We start from the raw sequence: 11,252 nt of genomic DNA, 5'->3' as shown, positions 1-11,252 counted from the left end.
CAATAAAAGCCGAACAGTAAAATGAATTTCATGTCTCTACAATCTTTCAAGAATTGGTATGTGTACCCCATTGTCAGTGTGAAAACTTGTGTTTAGGTCTTAAGTTAGGTCGACACATGCAAGGTCATTTGGCGGCTCCAAACCTGAAATGAATAAACCTAGATGCCCGTCCATGTAGTATTTTAGACACGAGGAGTACCACTGTATGTTAACTACAGTAGAAATTTGTTTGGATCTGTATAATAATATTGCCTCTCATAACAAAAAAAAAATAAACAAACAAACAACAAAAGAAAAGAAAAAAAAACACACACACAAAAAAAATAAAAAAAATGGAACATCATAAAAGTTCTTGAAGACATTTCCTATGTCTTTTTTTAAATCTTGCTACCAAACTCTGTTCAGTAAACATGGTATTGTCCAAAGAAATAATCTCCACACCTGTATTGCGAATGGTATTTAACATTACTTTTCAATGTGCCTTTTAAACTATAGAAATCGTTCAGTGTCGTGTCAAACGTCCTAAAATTTCGTTTTTATTGTTAGTAAAATCAAACTATTTAGACTTAACTGGTTTTAATATCATGATAATAATCTCTGGTATGAATATGCATAAACTGTGATATGTACAAAACACATAAATATTCAAAGAGGACACAAGACATGGAGTGTGGTAGAAACATAAATGTAACGGTTTTGATAACAAGTGTACATCGGTTTGGATAACTTAGACTCTTTGGATGTTTGCTGTTTGGACTTAATTTTCTTAATGTAAATTTTAAGATTATACTGTTTGTTTCTAAGAATTGTTTTTATATTTTGAATTGCAAACACAATTGGTTAGTGACACATGTTAAAATATATCTTATGAAAACATAACATTGTCATCAATCACGTATTGTTAGATTTACACAAATGTATATGCTTATGAAATAGAGATGTATACTTTAATCAAGGAAATACTTACATCTTGATCAATATGAACTGATAATTTTACTATAATTAACTACAATGGCCAATTTCGAATACAGTCTTGTCAAGATCTTTTGATATGGGTACCAGCTGACCTGAAAAAGTCTGTTCAACAAAGTTGAAAACATTTAGCTTTAAAGACTCCATGAAGACAAATTTAATTTTATAAACACCGGCGCACACTTCACACATAGTATTTGCCGCAGCACTTGCCCAAAGAAACATAATCATGGCTGATAACGTGGAGTGTTCTTCAAACTCCTTTTGGAATTCGAAAGAAACTTATTTGTACAGAGGGTTTGCGTTTGAATTGGAGAGAGAGACAACAAACAAACGTTTTTTGGAACCTAACCTCTATTCATATACCGACGGCTGTTCCTAAAAAGCAACTGGCATGTGGTGTAGAATGTGTGAAAACCCATTATATGATGATAACTGGTATTGTATTGTATGTAAACATTTTTATTCAGTTACCAGATCTATGGTGCCGGATGCAAGTGTAACAGTGGTACCAGATATTGCGAGTAAATTAATTACGTCGTGCCCTATAGATAAAATTGTGGAGCGGAGATTGTTCATCGGTTTTGTGTGAAAAGCATACAGTCGCTGAAAACAAATATAAGTACAGACTTCTCTCTGGCATATCTAGACATAGACTCTGTAGAAACAGTGACTGACTATAGAAAATGCATTTTCTTAGGACAATTATGTAGATTACCATGTCAACATCTAGCAAAACAAGTATTTATAAATCATCTAACAAGTTAACTAAGTAATCACTTCCAAGAACTTGGTCGTATTCCGGACATGTATAGGCTTCTACAGAAATATACACTTAAACCCGAACTGGACAAATACATAGGCACATGAATGCTTCCAACTTAACGACAGTGGAAAAGCTTACTGACTAAATATATCATTACCCTCGTGAAGAGAAACGGAAATGAGCATTTAGTGCAGGTCAGACCTGCCAGCTTAGATTACATACCAAAATTAGGTAGTCCTTGTGAGCTTTGGTCAGCGATGCAAAATCAAAGAGTTTCATCCCTTCTGTGAAGTGACAGTATCCCATGCTTGAACGTTAATGTCACGTCGGTTTAGAGAACAGTGCAAAAGCTGTCTAATTTTCTGTGATGACATCATTGGCCATGTATTGAAGTTTTGCTCAAAGAAGTCAGACATAAGACAGACCATATTGGATTTTATCATAAGTGGTATGGGATTATTTTTTGTATGGATTGGATAAAAAACCTAGAAATATTCAAGTTGATATACTTCTCGAGGTCAGAAAATCTCGGTTTTCACTTCTGAGGCTGCTATATCGTATGTTCAACAACAAAACACTGATTACAATGCTATAAGATGCCAGTTGACCATAATATACATGTGCTGGGTACTTAAGCGCGACATGTTGATATATGGTATATGATTATCATTTACTTGGTTCATTGTTTTAATATTACATATTACTGTATGAACATTTTCTAAGCATATAATTATGAGTAGGTGAATGCTCCTATAACAAATTTAGATATAACTTCCATAATGTTAACTAATCTGTAAATGACCTATTTTATGTTTTATTTTGTGCACTTATTATACTGCGTTACCGGTTAAGATGACGTAATTCAATGATTCCTATGGTACAGTAAATGTTTGTTTTACTTTATGTAATTTAATTTGCTCTTAGAAATAACACAACTTTATTTACTATCATATCATACTGACAAGGCGTATACTTATTTATCTGTCTTAACATCCGTTAAGGAGTTCATCAATTACATTGTACTGTGAAGATGCAAAATATCATATATACCCATATAGTTCCCATTTTCCCTCTGGTATTTCTTTTTTTCACAAGACTTTACAATATTGAAATAACAATCGTAATGTAAATGTGAATGGCAGTTATTTTGTACCTACGGATTTAAACCCAGTGGCTTTTTCTTGTCACTTTCGTTTTTGAACAAGATTTGACAATACTACATTGACATTGCACATTTATAATGTCGAATGCAAGTGTGTTATTGTCCGGATGATGACAATGCGAAAATTACAGTTATCCCTAGTACTGAAGTATTGGCAAAATAATAACAAAGGGCTTGGTACGCTTGTCTATACAAATTGGCCTAAAATAATAGGAAAAAATAAAATTCAATATTTTTATAAACAAGTATGGCTAATACATCTACAATCATACATTGAACACCGTAGTGAAAAGAACGTTACTAACGTTACCAGTTGTGACATCACTGATGACGTCATTTGTGCGGGAAAAGCTATATAACGCAAGAAAAACAGTGATATTTGGTATATGATTAAGAAATTTATCAAACGACATACGCAAAGGATAAACTTTTATTTTTTTACACGGTCATGTAGATCAATGAATATCCTTTATCATATAACAAATTTTGTAAAGTTTACTGTTTGCGGATGCCGAGTATTTTGCGAAGATCTGACCTCATATAAGCGTTCTCTGAACTTTTTAACAAACTATATCTTTTCTTCAGGCTTTAAAATCTTATTTATCTTACAGACATTTCCATTTGCTCTTTAAGAAAAATGCTCTAAATAGATCTAGTAAAATTATTCCAAACTCTTGACAATGCATTTATCGAATAATACAAAACAGTTGTTTTTATCAAACACCTATTCTTTAAAGGACTACAGACCTGTGTCGGGAGTTATATTTATTTCCGAGGAGTAAAATTAAATTCAACAAGGAAAACATAATTTAAATACGTTTTTAACTCCAGCTAGTGCACTATACATTTTGTGTCGCTTGGTCTGAATACATGTAGTTGTGATGTCCCATGGGTAGACTGTAAGAATCTTTAATTGGTCGAAGGTGCCGATGAAATATCTGGCTTGAGGTTAACTGCTTAGACAGTAACGAGTCTCGGCCGAGTTACTTCGGAACAGTTACCCGAGAGCCAGATATTTTCATCTGCATCTTCAGCTAACGATAGATTCATTTTCTTGCATACCGTGTTCTTCAATCAGTAGAAAAAATAAGATAAAACAATTTTTTTTAAGCACTTTATTATTATGGTAGTGTATAAATTTTCGCATTCATTCATAAACTACAGCACATAAGTAATCTTACACGCCGGGGTGTAAGACGAATTATTCCATAGCTGGCAAAAACACGGGAAAATCCTGTCTGGCAGGCAAGAAATAACTTCAGCAACGTACCAAATTAATTTCATGAAACGGATATTTTCAAGGTATTGAAACATGTACTTCTTAGAATAATATACCGTTAACAGCTAACTTGTAGCTTTAGATCTATAAAGAATCAACAACATTTCATTTCGTATCCATATTTTTCATCAATCTTTCATTGATTCTGCTTTTTCTTTCCATATAAATGTACATAATGTTGAGAACCATTCAACTGAGTTCTTGCTATTTGATTTTTACCACATATATTGTTTATGGTAATATAAGAAACACATTTAAGACTATTGGTAATCGTTTTGTTAACTTTTAAATTGTCAAAAAAAAACAACAGAAAAAAAACCCTTCAAATTTAGTTGCATGTTACTGTTATTCTTTTTTATTTTGAAATGTAGGAATAACGCATGTTGTTTCGTCTTATAAAGTCTGCATAATCCCGAGGGATTAGTTGGTGCCCGAACCCTTAGGGCGAAGGTACCAACGTATCCTGAGGGATTCTGAAGATGTTATAACACGAAATGAACATGCGCTAACGCTATTCTAGCAAAAAACGCGAAAATAACTAATAAATAAACACATTCTCCCTCAAATTTAGTTGCATGTTACTGTTATTCTTCTTTATTTTGAAATGTAGAGATAACGCATGTTTTTTTCGTGTTATAACGTCTGCAGAATCCCGAGGGATTGGTTGGTGCCCGAACCCGTAGGGCGAAGGTACCAACGTATCCCGAGGGATTCTGAAGATGTTATAACATGAAATGAACATGCGCTAACGCTATTCTAGCAAAAAACGTAAATTAAAAATAAAAGAGGGCCTAGTATGGACCCCTGTGGAACTCAACATGAAATGGGAGCAGTAGCAGAATGAGTACCAGAGACATCCACCAGATGAAGAATGGAATGGTCTACTGTGTTGAAAGCCTTTTGGAGATCTAACAGAATCATACCTACTACATGACCTTTATCCATCTCCATCCTTATATAATCTGTTAGATGAATTAGACATGTGTCTGTTGAGAAACCACTTCTGAACCCGGACTAAAATTTGTACAGTAATTTGTTTACCTTGATGTATGATTCAACTTGGTCATATACAACCCTTTCATAAATTTTGGATACAACACTCAGAATTGAAACTGGGCGATAGTTACCTACAGAAGTTTTGTCATTCTTCTTAAAAACAGGAACAACCCTGGCTAATTTTAGATCATCTGGTACCACACCTTGAATGAGGGACAAATTTATGACATGAGCAAGAGGTTCAGCAATAATGGAAGCTCCATCTTTTACAAAACGGGAAGGTATACCATCTAAACTTGTAGCTTTGTTAGCACCTAGTTGAGTTAAATATTTCAATACCTGATTTTCAGAAGCTAATGAAAAAGAGTACTTATTCAAAAACACACCTACACTGGCATAAAGTTTTGTCACAAAAGATTTATCAAACTTATTAACTCTAGCCGGCAATGTTTCAACAAGCTTTGAAGCAACTGAAGTATAGAATATATTGAAAGAGTCAGCAATAGTTTCCTTATCAAACAAATATTACCCTCAATATTCAGACATATGTTGGAACTTGAAGAAGATAATCCTTTCTTAGAAGGTAAACAAAGATTTTTAAGGATAACCCACAGTGATTTGGAATCATTTTTATTTTCTTCAAGACTCTCAGTAAAAAAGCTTTTCTTTGCCGAATCAATCAAATATTGGGTTTTCTTACGTAAAGATTTAAAAGAACAATAGTTTTCATCACTTCTGACTTTTCTATACTGCTTAAAAGCTGAGTCTCTCTGGTTTATTGCATTTAATATATATCAGCATCCATCCATGGTTCTGTTCTTTGTTTGATACGCAGTTGCTTAACTGGTGCAATATTGTTAACAACTGACATACTAATGTTCTTAAACTGTTCTCAAGCTTCAGATGCATTGTCACAAGTAATACAAACTTCCAATCCACAGCTAACAAGTTTGCTTGAAAATCTTCACTACTGTAGTTTTTCATGGAACGTGTTGTAATATTATTATGCGATCCGATGAACACCTTTGAAACCTTTCGCGTACAAAATATCATGTTGTGATCACTGAAACTGGTTCCTATGACTCCAGATTGAGAAATATTTTTCGGGTCTGACACTAATATCAAATCTATCGTAGAAGATGTTAAACTACTTATTCTTGTAAAATCAGTTATCAGCTGTGTGAAATTAAACATATCAATAAATGAACTTAAAGCTGAAAGTAGAGATCACGATTTTGAAGACTTACAGACGTCAGTATTAAAATCTCCTAATAAAATTGTTTCATACTCAGAAAAATGACTAGATGATGCACACACACTGTCTAAAATATTATAAAAGTTTGTTTGATGAGGTGTTCTATAAATAACTCCACAGAGAATAGGTTTGGATTTTGGTAATAGAACTTCCAGCCAAGTTGCTTCTAGATCTTCATGGCCTAAATCGCTGCGCTTGTTAAAAGCAAAATCTTTGCGTATATAGACAAGTAAACCACCGCCTTGTCGATTTCTATCTTTTCGTTGAACTAAGTAGTTATCAATAAAATTCTGTAATACATATGCACGCTGCTTTTGTTTGGCGTGAAATAATCTGAAATTCATCCAATTTGGGAAGAAGGCTTCGCACATTAATATGAATGAAATGAAGGCCACGTTTGTTAAATACGAGGGGCGTTCAATATGTAATGTTACTCCGTATGTAGTTCCGTAACCGCTTGATATTTTTAGATGCGGTTTTCGGCACATTATAGAGCAATTTATTGGCAATACAATGCTATATAAATTATGAAAATTGGTAGATTCAAAGTAAAAATATAATCATTTGAGTGAGGTGTACTCGGGTACACTGGACAATTTTATGTCCAAAATATTGAGATTGTAATATGCAATTCCTTGATTCTACTATTCAACAACTAGAACTATAGTTCAATTTTCATTTTAATTAGATGAAACCAATCATGATATTCACAAAAACATATGAAAACTAAAATAAAAAGTTTATAACAGTTTTAAATTGAGTGTGTATATTTATACTCGAAAAATGATAAGGTGGGTACAATAAGCCTCTGCAATTTCGTCAGGAGCAATAATCATCGTTTAAAAAATTCTTGTATTTCAAGTTGATTCTAGTATCTTAATTCTCGATTGCGAAACTAATTCTTACAATTTTGATTAATCGCTCTCAACACCAAATTTCAGATGGATTCAGCCTCGAGTTTAGATTATTTTAGTTGTGTTGAAAAATTAAAAATACAATAAATAGTTTAAAACAAACGCAAACGCATCACAAATTGCTGTACCTCGTAGAAAAATGATAGAATTTAGTGATTTTACAAGGTATTTTATTTTTCCGAGACTCTGGATGCCCAGGACAAACCTAATTATAAATTATAATTATGGTCCTGTATACCTGAGTACACCTTACTAAAATTATTATATTTTTACTTTGAACCTGCCGATTTTTATAATTTATATAGCATTGTGTTTCCAATAAATTGCTCTATAATGTGTCGAAAACCGCATCTAAAAATAACCAGCGGTTACGGAACTACATACGGAGTAACATTACATATTGAACGCCCCTCGTACCTTGTAATTGTCAAAAATATCACTGTCATCTGCAGGTCCTGGGCAAGGATGAACATCGCCACATAAGAGTAAACAAATGGATAAAAAGCTATCATGTCTCTTTAAGGTATAGCACGACTGAGTGGTCTGTTTCGTGTGATTGACATACAAACTGATAAAATAGTGATAAAATGTAAGTTGACCATATGAAACTGGTGATATTTCAACAGTGTCCGAAAAAAGTTACATCCGTATACTGGTACACTTCATATTTATATGAATTGTCTTCTTCGGAGAAGCGTAGTAGATAAAAAGACAATAATAAAAACGTCTTAAGCAGATCCATTTAATACCTGTAACTTAATAGCTAGAATACGCTTTCTCAAACACGTCTGCACACTCTTGCCGACACGCAAACGCAGGTATGGTATAGTATCTTTGTGTACACTACGGTAGCGCTTTCATACTGTCGCACTGACCTGTGTACTTTCGCTCGGGGCATTATGGGTAAGAACTATTTTCAACATGGAGTCGTAAACAAGGAAGTGAAAGTGTGCTTTGCATTTTTAGTTGAATATTCACCATTGTTGTTTCCAGAGTATGATTAATTCTAGTGTATCCATTTTAGTATCATTTGAAATGATGAATTTAAGTTATCTGCAGTTGTGCAAATCGATTCATACATGAAAACGACATCGTTTAGCTTGTTTACCTGCAAAATTGTACATGTATCCTCGTGATATATTTCTGTACAGCTTTTTGATTGTTTGTTTTGGGTTTAAAGCCGTTTTTCAACAGTATTTCAGTCATGTTACGTCGGGGAGTTAACCTAACCAGCGTTCCTGATTTCTGTACCAGTACAAACCTGTTCTCTACAAGTAACTGCAAACTTCTCCACATGAATAAATTTGGAGGTGGAGGACAAATTTTTTCAAACACAAATATTGTTTATGAAATAGCCGCAAAGAACATTAGCCCCGCCCGAGGATCGAACTCACGATCTGTAGATCTACGTGCTACCTACTGAGCTGTACATGTACATCATTCATTGTACGAATGTACAAAAGTATTGAACGTACCATTTTCGAATTCAGTATAACTATAAATTGAAATAATGTCAATCATACATTTTTTTTATTTTTTGCAGGACTAATTTCCAAAGTATCAGTTCGATGTAGTTCATTAAGGCTAAATGTACAGTCTAGTCAGAAATGGTCCAGACTTAAAAGGCTAATTACCAGATGCACACTTTGTTTTCTTGTATTGTATTCTTGTTTTGTTAACTGATATTTTTTTCTATACAAATTTGAATAAACAGTTGATAATTAGTACGAGTTTATATGATATTGGAATAGTAAAAATCTTATTCAATAAAGATTTCTCAGCTTGCTTCAAAATTGTAAAAAATCTCAGAATTTATTTCCCGGTGAGGACAGTCAGTGACAGGTAGCTCAGTTGGTTAGAGCACCCCAGACATAGAAGTACAATGTCATGGGGAAGTCTCAGGTTCGAATCCTGACCTGGCACTTGTCCACCTTATTACCTCCAATTATGTCAATTTACACTTCCAAATTTTAACACATAAATCTTCAATTCTTCATGTATGTACATTTGATCTTATGATATTTTTCATAACACAGCACATTTAGAAAGTGTTTCAAGCATTTTGGAAAACTTATGAGACTGATGCTTTAATTTATTGTTGTAAATTTTGTTGTTGAATACAATATCCTATTAACTTTGATATAATGTTACAGTTTAGATACATGAAATGGTAGGTATATACTAATGTAACATTTACATTTTTTCAACTGAGAAACAGGCATGTCCCATGTTTTATAACTGCAGGTCAATAGGTAATACAAACTAGGACCTTTTTGTTTTATTTAGTAAAAATTGACTAGATGAATACTGACCAAGATACTAGTAACAGTATATTACATTATATATTTGTAAAGGTGACTATAAAAAATCCTTGCATATTTCTTAATCTGCTGCATGAACTGTCAGAAAGGTGTAGTGATAGAAATAATGGAATCTTTTGAAACTAAGTGACATTCTTATTTTTGTATCTGAATAAATTATGAATAAAATCCATTTCAGAAGAAAGGGACTTGATTTAAACATATTGCTTTGTGTTTTAAATGGTATGCTTGACATAATATTTACTAAAAGTTTTGGTTGGAAGATGTAAAAAAGATGGAGAAAATCTTTGGTCAAATATTGGAAATTAAACCTACTTTCTGAGAGAAGAATGAACCAGATATTTTACAACTAGCCTGGGAAATAGAATTTTTGTGTGAAATACTATCAAATTAAAACATTGAACAGAATCTAGAACATTTTAAACATCTTTTATTGACTGTATATATATACACATTGTTAACATTTTAGTTATTATTTTCATTTAAGTTATGAGTGTATTACCCTTTTACCTCTTACTGATTTGATAAAATGTTTTAATGTGTGTACCAGTAATAATATTAATAATCATTAGTAATATTGCATGACTTCTTACATAAATATCTGGTCCATAGTTTGTGTTTTATGACATGTCTAATATTTGAGAATAATAGTTAATATTAAGTCTAAAGTCATGTTATATACCACTTATTGAATGGCTTGCCAGTCAATATTCATGACTTAGCCCTTTTTTACTATTGATCAGCAAATACTTCCATTAATAATTATATTGTATTGAAGTTGTCTGTGCTTAGGATTTTATATGTTTACCTGAAGTGTATTTGTTTGATATGTTCCCCATGTTTAAAAGGCCTGTTAATTAATAAAAAAAAACAGACTGCAAAATAATGTGTATGAACTTTAATATATGTACAAATAAAACTGGAACTTACAAAGGTGGTTGTTTTTCACTCATGATAGTGATGTTGAAAACTGAAATTCTGTCAGTATTACATTGTCCATGATTCATTCGTTAACAAGTACTTTTTAGCATTTCCAGTTAGTAATAGCAGAGAAATTATTCTCTCTTTTGTCTGTCAGTGGTGCACCAAGGGCAGGACTAGACTATCAGAATTGCAATATGTAAACTTTGAGTAAGTGTTTGGTTATTAACACTTTGAACAGAATATGAATTATGATATACATGTACATTGACATGGGGTGCCAGCTGGTATATCAGGCCACGCAGTATTCCTTCTTGATGACATGACTTAAGCACTCTATTTGTGCATCATTTAGACGTTTAGGACATTGATCTTATGGTATCTAAGTCTCCAGGTCAAAATTGAATATACCATAATTGCGTTGCAATACTATAGTATAGGAAAGTGAAAGTAGATTTTCCTTTTTGTCAAAAAATAATTCTATGACACGAGTCAGAGAACGATAACGGTTTAAAAAGTTTAAGAAATCACAATTACGCATATTTCTTGTAATAACATGCAGAAAATAAATAGATTCTGAACATTTACCGTCCTCCGCGGGACTATGTTTTAGTGTATGTACAATTATCCAAAATCGGCTAGTTATCAGTTCCTAGTATAGAGGTT

Source organism: Mercenaria mercenaria, chromosome 11, assembly GCF_021730395.1.
Source record: "Mercenaria mercenaria strain notata chromosome 11, MADL_Memer_1, whole genome shotgun sequence".
In the NCBI taxonomy this organism is placed as follows: Eukaryota; Metazoa; Mollusca; class Bivalvia; order Venerida; family Veneridae; genus Mercenaria; species Mercenaria mercenaria.
This window is presented reverse-complemented; position numbering follows the sequence as displayed.